We start from the raw sequence: 13083 nt of genomic DNA, 5'->3' as shown, positions 1-13083 counted from the left end.
AATAGATACCCTTGTCAAAAAATATCATAAGTCTAAACCAAACATCACATACAATAAGGAAACATTAGAAACTTTTCTAATAAACATAGCTATAAAGCAAAAATGCCTGTTTATTCTACTAGTATTTGATATAGTTGTGGAAATGCTAGCAATATCGATGAGATGAGAGGAAAATTAAAGAAACAAAAGTTGGTAGAATGAAGCTAAAACTATCCATATTAGCTGTTGATATTATGTTTTTAATTTGAAAATGTTAAGGAAATTGCAAATATTCCAATAAACCTATTTAAAAGGTTGAATAAATTTGTAAACCTTTAAATATCAAAATTTCCATATAATAATAAAAAACAATCCAAAAGGCCAAAATACCTAGGAAATGATTTATTAAAGTATACTATAGATTTGTATAGATTTAGTTGTAAAACGTTCCTTAAAGAAATAAATAACAAGAATAAACAGGAATAACAAGGGAGGTGGAGACAAAATGAGAAGCAAGAAAAGTACTCAGTTGAGCTCTCCCAAATTCCTCTTCAAAAACTCTAAAATACTATCTCATATTGAATTCTGGAGAGACAAATAATTTCCATCCCAAGACAACTTATGAAGTAAGCAGGGGAAAATCGGTCTAATTTGGATAATAATAGGCACCAAGATCAGTGCAGGCCACTCTTTGAAGGTCATGGATAATAAGGTTAGAGTAGGAAGGTCAAATAACTGGTCAGAAGGAAATTGCAGGAGGATCTTTGCTGCCAATTGGTTCTGGACCCAGTAGCATTGCGTTCATGGGCCCCAGTTAGAGTTTCAGTACACGTGGTAATGTTAATAGTCTCAGACACAGGGGAATCAGAATCCTGATTTTAACTCTAAGAAAGAGAGAAGCACCAGCAATTGGGGCTGCAGGAAAGTGGGGTCCTGGTCATAGTCCCAGTACCAAGGGAAGGACTATTACTGGTCACTAAAAGAAAACGTGATCTCTTCCTGGATTGATTAGAACATAGGCCAAGAAAGAAGTGACTTTTTTTTTTTTTTTTTTTTTTTTTTTTTTTTTTTTTAGTAATACCACCTTGGAAACACCAAAAACCTACTAGCTCACGAACTAGGGCTAAAAATAGCAGCATGAAAGACCTGAATGGTGAAAGAGTGCTCCTTTTATCCCAGTAGTGAGACCAATTTTAACATAAATTTCAGAATCAGGAAAATATGTTGGGAAAATGAGCAAACAACAATAATAACAATAACAAGGAGTCTTACTATAACATGTTACTAGAAAGACAAGGAAGATCAAGACGCAATTACCCCCCCCCCCCCCCCAAAAAAAAAAGCCTCAAAGGAAAAGAGAGTGAATTAGACAAAAACCTGAAAACAATTCCTGGAAGAGCTTAAAAATCCCATTAAAAATTAAATAAGAGAAGAAAAGGAAGAATTTAGAAAAGAAATGAATACAATGATGAAAAACAGAATCAATATCTTGATTGAAGAAGGACAAAAATTTGTTAAGAGAAGATCACTTTAAAAATAGAATTGGACAAATGGAAAAAAGAGGTATAAAAGCTTAATAAAGAAATAATTTCTTTAAAATTACAATTGGGCAAATGGAACCTAATGATTCCATTAGACTCCAAGAAAACATAAGACAAATCAAAGGAATAAAGATGAAAGAAAATATGAAATATCTCACTGGAAAAAACAACTGATCTAAAAAATAACTGAGGAGAGATAACTTAAAGAATTATTAACCATTATTAACTATTTGAAAATCATGATAAAAAAGACCCTAGACATTATATTTCATTTTTAAAATTTTACTATTATTATTATTTAGATGAAGCAATAAGAGTTAATTGACTTACTTAGAGTCACACAGTTAATAAGTGTTAAGTCTGAGGTCAGACTTGAACTCAGATACTTCTGACTTCAGCCCTGGTGCTCTATTCCTTGCACCATCTAGCTCTCCCTAGACATCATATTTCAAGAAATTGTCAAAACTTGATCCTAGTATCAGAGAAAAAAAATTAAAGAATCCACTGATCACCTCCAGAAAAGTATCAATACATTGAAATTTCCAGAGACAAATTCCAGAGTTCACAGATCAAGAAGAAAATGCTGCAAGTAGACAGAAAAAAATTTTAGATGTTCTGGTATCACATTCAAGATCTCACAAAATCTGCCAGCTTCCACATTAAAAGATCAGGGTTTTGTAATATGATATTCTGGAAGGCAAAGAACCTAAGGTTACAACCAAAATGTATAGTTTATCCAGCAAAAGTAAGTATAATCCCTTAGGGGCACAGTAGATTTTTAATGAAAAATTGGACTTTCAAGCATTCCTAATAAAAAGACTAGAATTGATTAGAAAATCTGACTTTCAAGTATAATACAAAAGAAACACAAAAAAGTGAATAGGAAAGAGGGATCATAAAAGAATCAATGAGATTAAAAAGGGAGAAGGAATGGAAGGGGAGAGAGTGAGGAAGGAAGGGAGGAAGAGAGGAAACAAGGAGGAAAGGAAGGAAGGAAGGAAGGAAAATATCAAATCACCAGCATTAAAATTGAAAAGGGTGAACTTACCACCAATGACAAAGAAATTAAAAGAATAATTAGGAGCTATTTAACATCTAGAAAAAGAATTATGGAGATTGAATGTAAATCAACATGTGCTATGTGAACATATTTAATATGCTATGCTCACTTCTTTTTTTCTGTTTTTTTCCTTTCCATGTTTTTCCTTATTTGTTCTAACTTTTCTTTCCCAACATGATTCATAAAGCAATGTGTATTAAAAATAAATAAATAAACTTTTTTTTTAAAAGAAAAGAAAAGAATGAATGATTGAATTAGTGCTATTGTTGTTGATAATAGTAGTCCTACTAAGTAATGCTTGATTATATTCTCCACTCCTTGCTCTAAGCTGGAAAATAAAGAAACATTCCTTAAGGCCTGTCACCTCCTCTAACAGAAAAATCAGTTTCCATTTCTACTTCATATAATTATTAAATATCTCAGGTATATATATATATATATATATATACATACATACATACATATATATATATAAACCAATTTTTCTCCTTTTAATCTCTACCATTAATGTTTTTGGAAACTGACTTTTTGTATTGTTTCTAATACCCTGAATAGTGATAGGCCCTGAGAAGTGCTGTTTTTATATGTATTTAGACCCTTATGCAACTGTTAATCTATAGCTATCAATATATCAATATAACTATTCTAGTTCTCACTCCAACACACAAAGCACCTGATAGAATCTTCAATTTTTATCAGATGATAAATCCAAACAGTAAGCAGTAATAGTTTGATGACTTATCTCCTTGCTGCTTCTTACTATGGCTGGCTCTAGAAATAAAGATGTGTTTGAATTTCAGAAGTCTTCTATTTTACTCCAGGAAACCAAGTCAATCAATATTTTCTCACACATTGTCACAAATAATTGAATCTAGTGCTATGTGACCAATGCATACGTTTCTGAAATGCAACTAAAATTAAAAATACATATCTATGAAGAATCATCATTTGAATTTGCTAATTGTTTTATATTGCTACAGATGTTAGCTAGTGTTACTTCATTACAACACAAACAGATATAAAGTTCACTTTGTATCTTGTAAGTCAAGATTTTCTTCCCGTACTGATAAGAGATTGTTATATTTTAATGAAGAGATTCCAGTTAGCACCTTTTAATCAGCTACTTATTTGAGAGAAATCTAAATCTAGCATTCATGCGTTCTTAAAGATACTGAAGCAAGGGAATGAGTGAGGAAAAAAGGATTTATTCTTTTGAATATCAGAAATCCAGATAGTTCAAATAGGATGTGATTCAAAAAACTGTTATCAATATATTTTTAACATACACTTAAAAATAATTCACTATAGGAATAATTTGATCTAACCTCAAATGAAACACAACTATATATCTATATCTTCAGAAACACGGAGGTGTAACACTAACACACCAAAGTAAATACCACACAACATCCTCCTTCTTTGAAACATAACTGCTGTCATAATGACCATCTGCTGGCTGTAGGTTTCGAACATTTTCTGACCTCTGACATTTATGACAAATTACGCACAAAAGTGCTAGAGATGGCTTGTTAAAATGAAGCCCGAGGCCCACAAGTTCTCAACCCCTCTTGTCTTTAAAAGCATGGGTTAAATGGCAACAAGCAGCAGCCTGGACAGAAAACAGACATGGCAACGGCTAAAAGGAAATGAAATCCTAATCCTCTAACCCTTTGACTTTTGAAGCTTGCTGCATAGCAATGTGCTTTCAAGCATTAAACCACCTTAACCTTCTGGAGAGCCAAATCAGTTCAAATTGACTGAAAATTTGCACATTGCCACACAAAGTTTGATTGATTTCTATTTGAAAATTATATAGAGGTCAGCTGTTTACTGTAATATTTTTAACCAACAAAAAAGTTTCAGTCACTCCTGCTATACAGTAATATTGGTGTAATACAATAGCTATTAAAAAACAAACAAACAAACAAAACAAACAAAAAAAAAACTTTACAAAGTCACAGAGTTATTCTAGCAGTAAAAATAAAACATGAAATGTCAGCTGATTTTAGACCTAGCTCTGATTTTTTAAGAGCTAGTTAAAATGTAAAAATCTGTTTTAATAAATTTTAAAAACAAAAGTTAGTTGGCTAAATTGTTATTTCTAAAATTCATATTGATTTCATATGTGTGGGGTTAAAACAAGTTATTTATTTTTTATGAAATTGACAAAATTTTCCTTTTCCTTTTCTTTCTGTATGCTTCCTTTTTTTATTGTAGGTATTAACCAAAATTAATGTGATTCAGAGAGGTATTTTGACACAGAAGTTTCGGAATCAGCAAAATCAAACTTCCAGTCCCACCTCAGAAACACTTCCTCATTGTGTCCAGGCAAATCTGTGATGCTATATACTGTTGAAAATGTGCTGATCTGCATTGATAGAAGAATAGAATTCTCTATTGATTAACTCCAATTTATTATGCATATATACTATATGCACATAGCTTTTTGGATATTGTCTTAATAAACTGTGAACTTCTTGTAAGCAAGGACTATCTTAAGCATTTCCTTGTATCTTCAGTACTTAGTACACTCTTAGAAGGACAGCATATATCAATTGATGCAATTAAAAAAATAATTCTATTTAGAAATAAAATTTTCATCCAATTATCTTTATTTTATTTGTCTTGTGGATAAAACAAAAAGGCATTGTGTTAATTGATGAATTGTCCTTCAGAGTATTCTTAAATGCTGGTCTATCAATAAATATTTATTGTTATTATATTTTTATTAATGTTATAAACCTCAGCCTCCTTATCAGTAGAAGAAAATATTGAACAAATTGAACTTTAAATATGTATACTTCTATGATATCTAATATGAAATAATAGGGAAAATTCTATTTAGAATGAGCTTTATTCAGAAAAAAAATCTTTAAGACATTGTGAAGGGTAATAGCACCCATTGGTAAAGCTAGAATGTTTCTTAAAGATCATCTAGTCCTGTGGTTCTCAAACTTTTGTTTTCAGTATCTTTATCCTATGAAAAATTATTGAGGATGTCTCCAAAGCGTTTTTGTTTATCTGGGTTATATTTATAGATATTTACCATATTGGAAATAAAAACTATTTTTGAATTTGTAGACCCTCTAAAAGGATTTCAGAGATCCCCAGGATTCTCTAGACTATACTTTGAGAACCACTGATCTAATCCAATCCCCCTCATTTTACAGTGTTAGAAAATCTCTCTCTCTCTCTCTCTCTTTCTCTCTCTCTCTCTCTCTCTCTCTCTGTCTCTCTCTCTCTCTTTCTCTCTCTTTTTCTTTCTCTCTCTCTCCCCCCTCTTTCTATTTATCTCTCTTCCCTCCCCACACACAGACACCCCCCCACACACACACTCACATACATCTATCCATTTATCAATTTGTCTCTCTATATTTCTTTTTTTGCCTAAGGTCTCTCATGACTGATCAAGGTAATGGTGGCACTTCAATACAAGTCTCTCAGTTGCATATTTATTTTATTACACTGAAATTCATCATAAAATAACATAAATTTACCTTTAAATTATATGTTCAATATATTAAATATATAAAATATGTATATATATATATATATATATATAACATACACATATACACATATATATGTCACAAATGGCAAGAGCAATAAGAACAGTTGATGCAGGAGTCAATAAGTTTATGAACAAGCCCAGCAGGAACTAACTCAGCCCTGTGTGACATGACATTGTGAGAACAAGACACTGTAGCATATTTAGACATTTCCTAAACCAATACATGATGACATGCTCAGAAAATACAATGAGAATGTCATTTCAAAGACCTTTTTTAGCAAGAGATTGGTTTGAACTATCAGAAAAGTTTTGATGCTAAAAACAAAAAAAAAATTGATAGGAGAAATAACAAATAATTAAGGGGAAGAAGAAATCATGTTTAGCAAATGCATTGGGAAAACATTTTTAAAATGTCATAGAAAGGCTTCAATGCAGAGACACTAAACATAATTTCTAAGGGAATTTGGACTCTCCCATGCCCCAGTTTTCATTGGTATTTTCTAGACTGATTTATGCAGACCAGACTGTGTGGTCCCTGTGACAGAAAATAGGGAGGAAACAAAAGGATACCAAGGAACACTGAGACATTTACTAAAGCGAGACATACATTAAGAATTTCAGGGTGGCACATCTCAAACTACCATATAAAAGTGTATTACCCACAATACTTTAGAAATAGTGAGCAGAATCCGTCACTCCATCCTTAATTGGGAACTTTCCTATGCCAATCAGACATATTCACTCAAAGTACCCAAAAGGGAAGAGAAGAGCTTTTTAGAGGGGGAGGGGAGCTGTCAGGATTTTCAAAATGCATTGCCTTGTTCTTGATTCTAGTTAGAGCTTTGAGGACTGATTCATATCAAACACTAATGTCCCCAAATAAAAGACATTGAATACAGGAAAATGCTTCACAATGAACCTCAAAGGACAAGAGGGAAAATGCTCTTATATTGTTCTGTCTATTCTGTCGATGAATAGAACTGGGATCTTTGTTTTTTTTTTTTTTTTTTTTTTTTTTTAAACTAGCATGATGACCTTGGACAAGTCACTCAAGTCCCCTACCTTATTTTCCTTGTCAATAAAATTAAGGAGCTGGAAGAAAGTCTTTGAGGTCTTTTTTAGTCTCCAAATTCCATGAATTGCATGTTTCTCTAAGCCTTACAGATTCCTTCTTCTATCTATTAATCATTCATTAAGTTCCACATTGTGCAGGGCACCACTCCTCAATTGCAGGACACTCAGCCTGCCTTCCAGCTCAGGTTTCTGGTTTCTTCTTGTTATGGTGCTAGTTGCCCAGGTCTCTAGATTGTAGCAGCCTGATTGTCGACAAAATCCCATGCTTTTAGTTGTTCTTGTCCATCTTTTTTTCTCTAAACTTGTCAACCCTTTCCTTCCCTTAGAATGCTAATAGCTCTAAGAAAACTGCTGGCTAATTTAAGTTAAAGATTAATAATTAGTAATGGCTTAATTGCAGAATGGTAGGATTTTGAAGGTGCCTAAGAGATTATAAAATCCAAATCTCTCCTGTTACAGATATGGAAATGAAGTCCCAAGAAATGGAATGATCTGCTCAGTCATACAGCTCAAAGTAGAGTCACAATTAGAACTGCAATTTTCTAACTCAGTCCAGGTTTCTTTATCCTTAGATATTTTCACAATTATCTATTCTAGATAGAGTTTGCACTTTTTTTGCTCTAACCCAATATGAAGAATAAATAAATTTGGGAATCTCTGGTACCTTGGTAATGCAATGAGAGAGATATCTCTGTGAATCTGTTTTTTTTTTTTTTTTTTTTTTTTTTTTGTAAATCCTTCCAAATAATAGATATATAAACACACACCCACACACATATATACATATATAAGAGATTGTACATATATACAAAACATGTATATTTGTCTATAAATTTGTATATCACATATACAATACAAATAAAAGTCTTCATATAGGAAATTTTATATACAATATAAAATTTCCTATATGAAGACTTTTATTTTAGGGAGGGAAAAGAAGATTTAGCAAAGGCAGTTCAAGTCTTAACTTTCCTAAACATATATGTGACTAAAGCAAGTCCTGTTATTTACTGAGCCTCAGTCTTCTAACCTGAAAAATTAAAGTAATGATATCCCTATGTGGCAAACTGATTCCAATCTATCTTCTCATTTTGATTATGGGGATCATTTCTCTGTCTGTCCACCAAGCCAGGAATATATTCTATCTTTCAACTTTTTAGGATTCATTATAGCCTATGAGATAACCCTCTAATATTCTCTTGGACATAAAGCCTTTCTGGGTTTGCCCATCTCATAGTGCTTCCTTCCCTAAATTACCATTTTTGTTGTTCATTTCTTTGTCTTTTGTTTTTGTTCTTGTTATTTGTTTGTTTGTTTTTATATATTTTCTGAAAAAATTTATATATGTTAAACTTTTTTGTAAACTTGTGTATATAATCCTCAATAGAAAGTAAGTTTCTTGAAAATATAACTTCATCATTTTTATAATTATATTTGAAACATTTAGTATATTGTTACTATTATTAGCAGATCACAATAATAAGTGCATTGAAATAAATAGACCTATGAGAAGCACTGATTTACAATCTTAATTTAGAAACATATGGTATAATAGAGAGTGTATTATAAGAATTGCATTTTAATGCAATGGAATCATCACATATCCACTGGAAATAAATTATTTGGTTGAGAAGGAAATAGGGTATATAGTTTTGAGTAATATTTCTTAACAGCCAGGCTCTATGTACCTGAAAGAAAAGAAAAACAAGCATCTGATTTAAATGTATTGATAAGATACTTGTGTTTAAGCCAATGCATATTGTTTACATATCAAGAAATGATATTTGGTAAAAAGCATTAAACACTGTGCTTCTCAGAAGGCTGTTACATCCCCTCTCCCAGTTTTGCTACTAGGTGAATGATGCCAACTTGTCTCATATTAGTTAGGAGATAGCATCAGTGTGGCTTAATCCAAATATGCTTTTTGGGCTAAACTTCCTACTCAACAGGAAAACTACTTTTTTCATGTTCTGTTATAGTTTAGTAAAATGTAATGGCATGAATGTTATATAATGCAGTTGAACAAAAATATTTGTAAAATATATACTATAATTATGGCTAAAGAAATAAAAGGCAGGCAAACTAGATACACTAAAAACAGCAACATATCTGCAGCCTCTCCCAAATCCTGGCTGCCCAAAACAAATTAGTAGTTATACCCACAAATTATTAATTCCCAAGTAGAATTCACTTATGGTTCTATTTTGTTTTCTTCTGTCACAAGTAGCCTGATTGATTTGAGTATTTGTAGATAGACATAAATGATACCCCTGTCTACCATACCTGTTTCCATAACATGTATCTTCTTGACTCTTCCACAAATGTGCCTTCAGGGATCAAAAACTTGATCATTAATAATTTGTTCCATATCCCTGTTCATCAATTTTCTCACATGACTTTTTTTTTTTTATTTTTTCTTTCTATCCACCTAGATAAACACTATGGGTATTATTTTTCATCACAGAGGTTGAAGAGAAGTCATTTAACCTCTCTGAGTTTCAGGTTTCTCACATAAAATGAGGGAGATTGGCCTACATGATCTCTAAAAGCCCTTCCAGTTCCAATCCATCTAGGAGAAATGATGGATTAGAATAGGTGAGAGAGCAACAATAGTAGACAGATACAGATGTGTCAGGGGGCTAAAAATGGATCAAGTTGGAGGGGGAGAAAGGTTGTTGCAAAACTGTTGTACTCTTTAAGGACAAGTTCATCCACATAAATCATTTGACCTTTTTGTTCCATTTCTATAGAGCCAAAGCTCAATATGCAAAGTCATCTGTGCTGTAACCAATAAATATTTATTATTTGTTTACTATGTGCATGGAATTATGAAAAACGACACTAAAAAGTTTGAAAACAGTTTGTGATTTCATAATCTGAAGGAATTTGACATGGTGTCACATAATTAGGATTGAAATGCTTTAGTCTATTTCCCTTTCATCTCTGTTATATAGCAGGCATCATAGTTCAGATCTCTCCAGACACAAATAACTGAGAATTTGGTATGAGCTTTAAGTTTCCTTAAAAGAAAAAAAGGAAGTTATTTATTTGCTATAGATAGAGCACTAGGAATTTAGTAATAAAATCTTTATAAGAAGAATAAAAGAAATAATTATGTTTTGGAGCAAGATTTAAATAAATAAAACTAACTCAATTCCTTTTGTTTTTTTCTCCCTTTATGTCATCTATATTCTTGTTAAATTCAATACTGGGTTAACTTTAAAAATAAGTTTTATGAATGTCTTTTTTTTAAATAACATACTCATTCTGTTCATAACTTATGTTGTATGATCAATTTATTTTCTGACGTCTATCATCTCTTTGATACTTAGTAAATCTGAAAGATAAAATCAAAAAAGCCTAATTTAAATATAAAATAATTTGTTATTTCTGTTATATTTAATGTTTTATCACTCTTTTTAATATCTATTTCTTTTTTTAGAAGGGAGTACATTGCTTTAATTAATCCAATGTGAATCCAAATTTACATAAAAGAATTAGTGGTTTAATTATTATTACAAAGCGATTCATATTAATTCCTTTTAAAAACAAGATTGAATCACAAGGATCAATGTTTCTGAAAACTTGAAGACTGTTCCCATATGACCCAAGAATTCTTGTATTGTCCCCCAAATACTGGTACATTTTAGCCTGAAAGTGGGAACTATTTACCTAAGAACTAAGAATGACTGTATTGGGTTTCACCTTTTTGTGGTTTTATGCCTAAAAACCTTATTCCTGCCACAAATGAACAAGCCTTCCTTCTCAGAAGGACTTCAATTTGCAAGTATTTTCTTCACTTTGAAATTAGGCTTCTGTTTGGTCTCTGATTCTCCTGCCTCTAGCCTACTTTGTTTGATTGGCCATCCACAGATTGGTTTCATTCAGCTGATATAAATAAATGCTATCAATTATTATTTCTCATCCCTTTCTTCTGAACTCAAGTGATTTTACAAAATATCACTAAATGATTACTCCTAATAATATTAGAAATTAGGCTTAAAATATAATGATGTTTTATAAATGAGAAAACTGAGTCCCTGAAAGATTTGCTCAAGGTCACACAGCAAATTGGTAATGAACCTTGTATTCATGACCCCAAGCTTCTGTCCATTTTTTTGTTCCAGTTTTCTTGGCTTCTAAAATGGAAACAATCTTGCCCACATGAATATAATAAGGAGAGAAACTACTCTCGCATTCATATTTGTCTGCTTTTACCCAAAACCAATCTTTGCAGTTAGTCCTCATTTTTATATAAGGGTCAAAATGTCTCAAAGAAAAAAAAGAGTCTTTTTCTGGTTTGTGTATCATGGGTTTCCAAAAAGCAAGGACTATGCCTACTATTTTTTTTCTATAATATATGATATGCAAAAAGGTGTTTGATAAATATAGACATAAGACAAATTTGGAAAAGTAATATAAAGAATCTAGCCTATGCTAATTAAGTACCAAGAAAAATCTCTATTGTCCAAATATGGTTTTTGTTTGTTTGTTTTGAGGTAAGGAGTGAAAAAGGGTAGAAAAGTTCTTAATTTATTTTTTTTCTGGCCCCTACCATTATCACAATTAGGTTGGTGCAAAAAAGTTTAGGAATCAAACAGGCATTACTGTCAAAAGGAAGTATGTAGACTGGGGACAGAGATAGAAAATCTCAAATTGGGACTTCTGAAGAATAAGAGATAAACTCTAAAAACACGTAATATTTTCATATTTCAGTCTATGTCTATGAACAATTTATTATTAAAACACCCCAATAGAAAAAGGGGGATTAATTAGGAAAAAAAATACTGATGAAGTCATGTTCTTCTTTCCCACCCCTTAACTCCCCTTACTCTCCTATCTTAAAATAGATTTGATGTACTACTGGGTATAATGCGAAAGAGTCATTTAATAGAGTCCTTGTTTGAAGCAGGACACAGAATGGAGTCACCTGAAATGAGGTGAAATCCTTATCTCATTCTGTTCCCTGACTTTCCCTTTCATCTGTAGGTCTTACCATCCTTCTGAAGGTTTTTGTCCTCCTTGGGACAGAGTGCATAAAGAATATACATCTCAAACAGTCCTGTTTCTTCTTTTGATCAGGTATGATTTGGTAGCACCATTGACACCATCCTCACCATCTCTACTTTCCATATTAATTTCTTCTACTAGAGTAGAAGTATGTGTGTGTGTATGTATGTATGTATAGATATGTAAATGTATATGTACCTATGTATTATATATGTATATTCATGTGTATATATTGTGCAGATTTCATGTAAAGATAGTTTTAACCATTCATTTTTGTAAAATTTTAAAAACCAAATTTTTCTCTCTCCCTCCCTTCACTCCTCCCTTCTCAAGACAGCAAGCAATCTGCTATAAGCTATACATATTCACTCATGCTAAACACTTTTTTTTATTAGTCAGGCTTTATTTATTGTTTTATTTTTTGGTTATACAGATATATTAACTTTTTAAAATACACATTTTTTTTCCTGAGGCAATTAGGGTTAAGTGATTTTTCCAGGGTCACACAGCTAGGAAGTATTAAGTATCTGACATCAAATTTGAACTCAGGTCCTCCTGACTTCAGGGCTGGGGCTCTATCCACTGTGCCAACTAGCTGTCCCTAAAATACACATTTATTTATGAATTATGTTGTGAATTAAAAACTCAGAATAAAAGAGGAAAAGCATGAGAGGAAAAAAAGTGAACCTAGCATATGTTGATTTATATTCAATCTCCATAATTCTTTTTCTGGATGCAGATGGCATTTTTTATCTAAAATTTGTTGAGATTGCCTTGGATCATTGAACCACTGAGAAGAACCTCATCTTTCATATTGACCATCACACATTCTTGTTGTTATTGTACAATGTTCCATATATTCCTGATTTTGCTTGTTGTTCTCAACATCAGTTAACTCAAATCTTTCT

The sequence above is a fragment of the Antechinus flavipes genome, chromosome 1 (genome assembly GCF_016432865.1).
Source record: "Antechinus flavipes isolate AdamAnt ecotype Samford, QLD, Australia chromosome 1, AdamAnt_v2, whole genome shotgun sequence".
Classification (NCBI taxonomy): domain Eukaryota; kingdom Metazoa; phylum Chordata; class Mammalia; order Dasyuromorphia; family Dasyuridae; genus Antechinus; species Antechinus flavipes.
Note: the sequence above shows the minus strand (reverse complement) of the source record.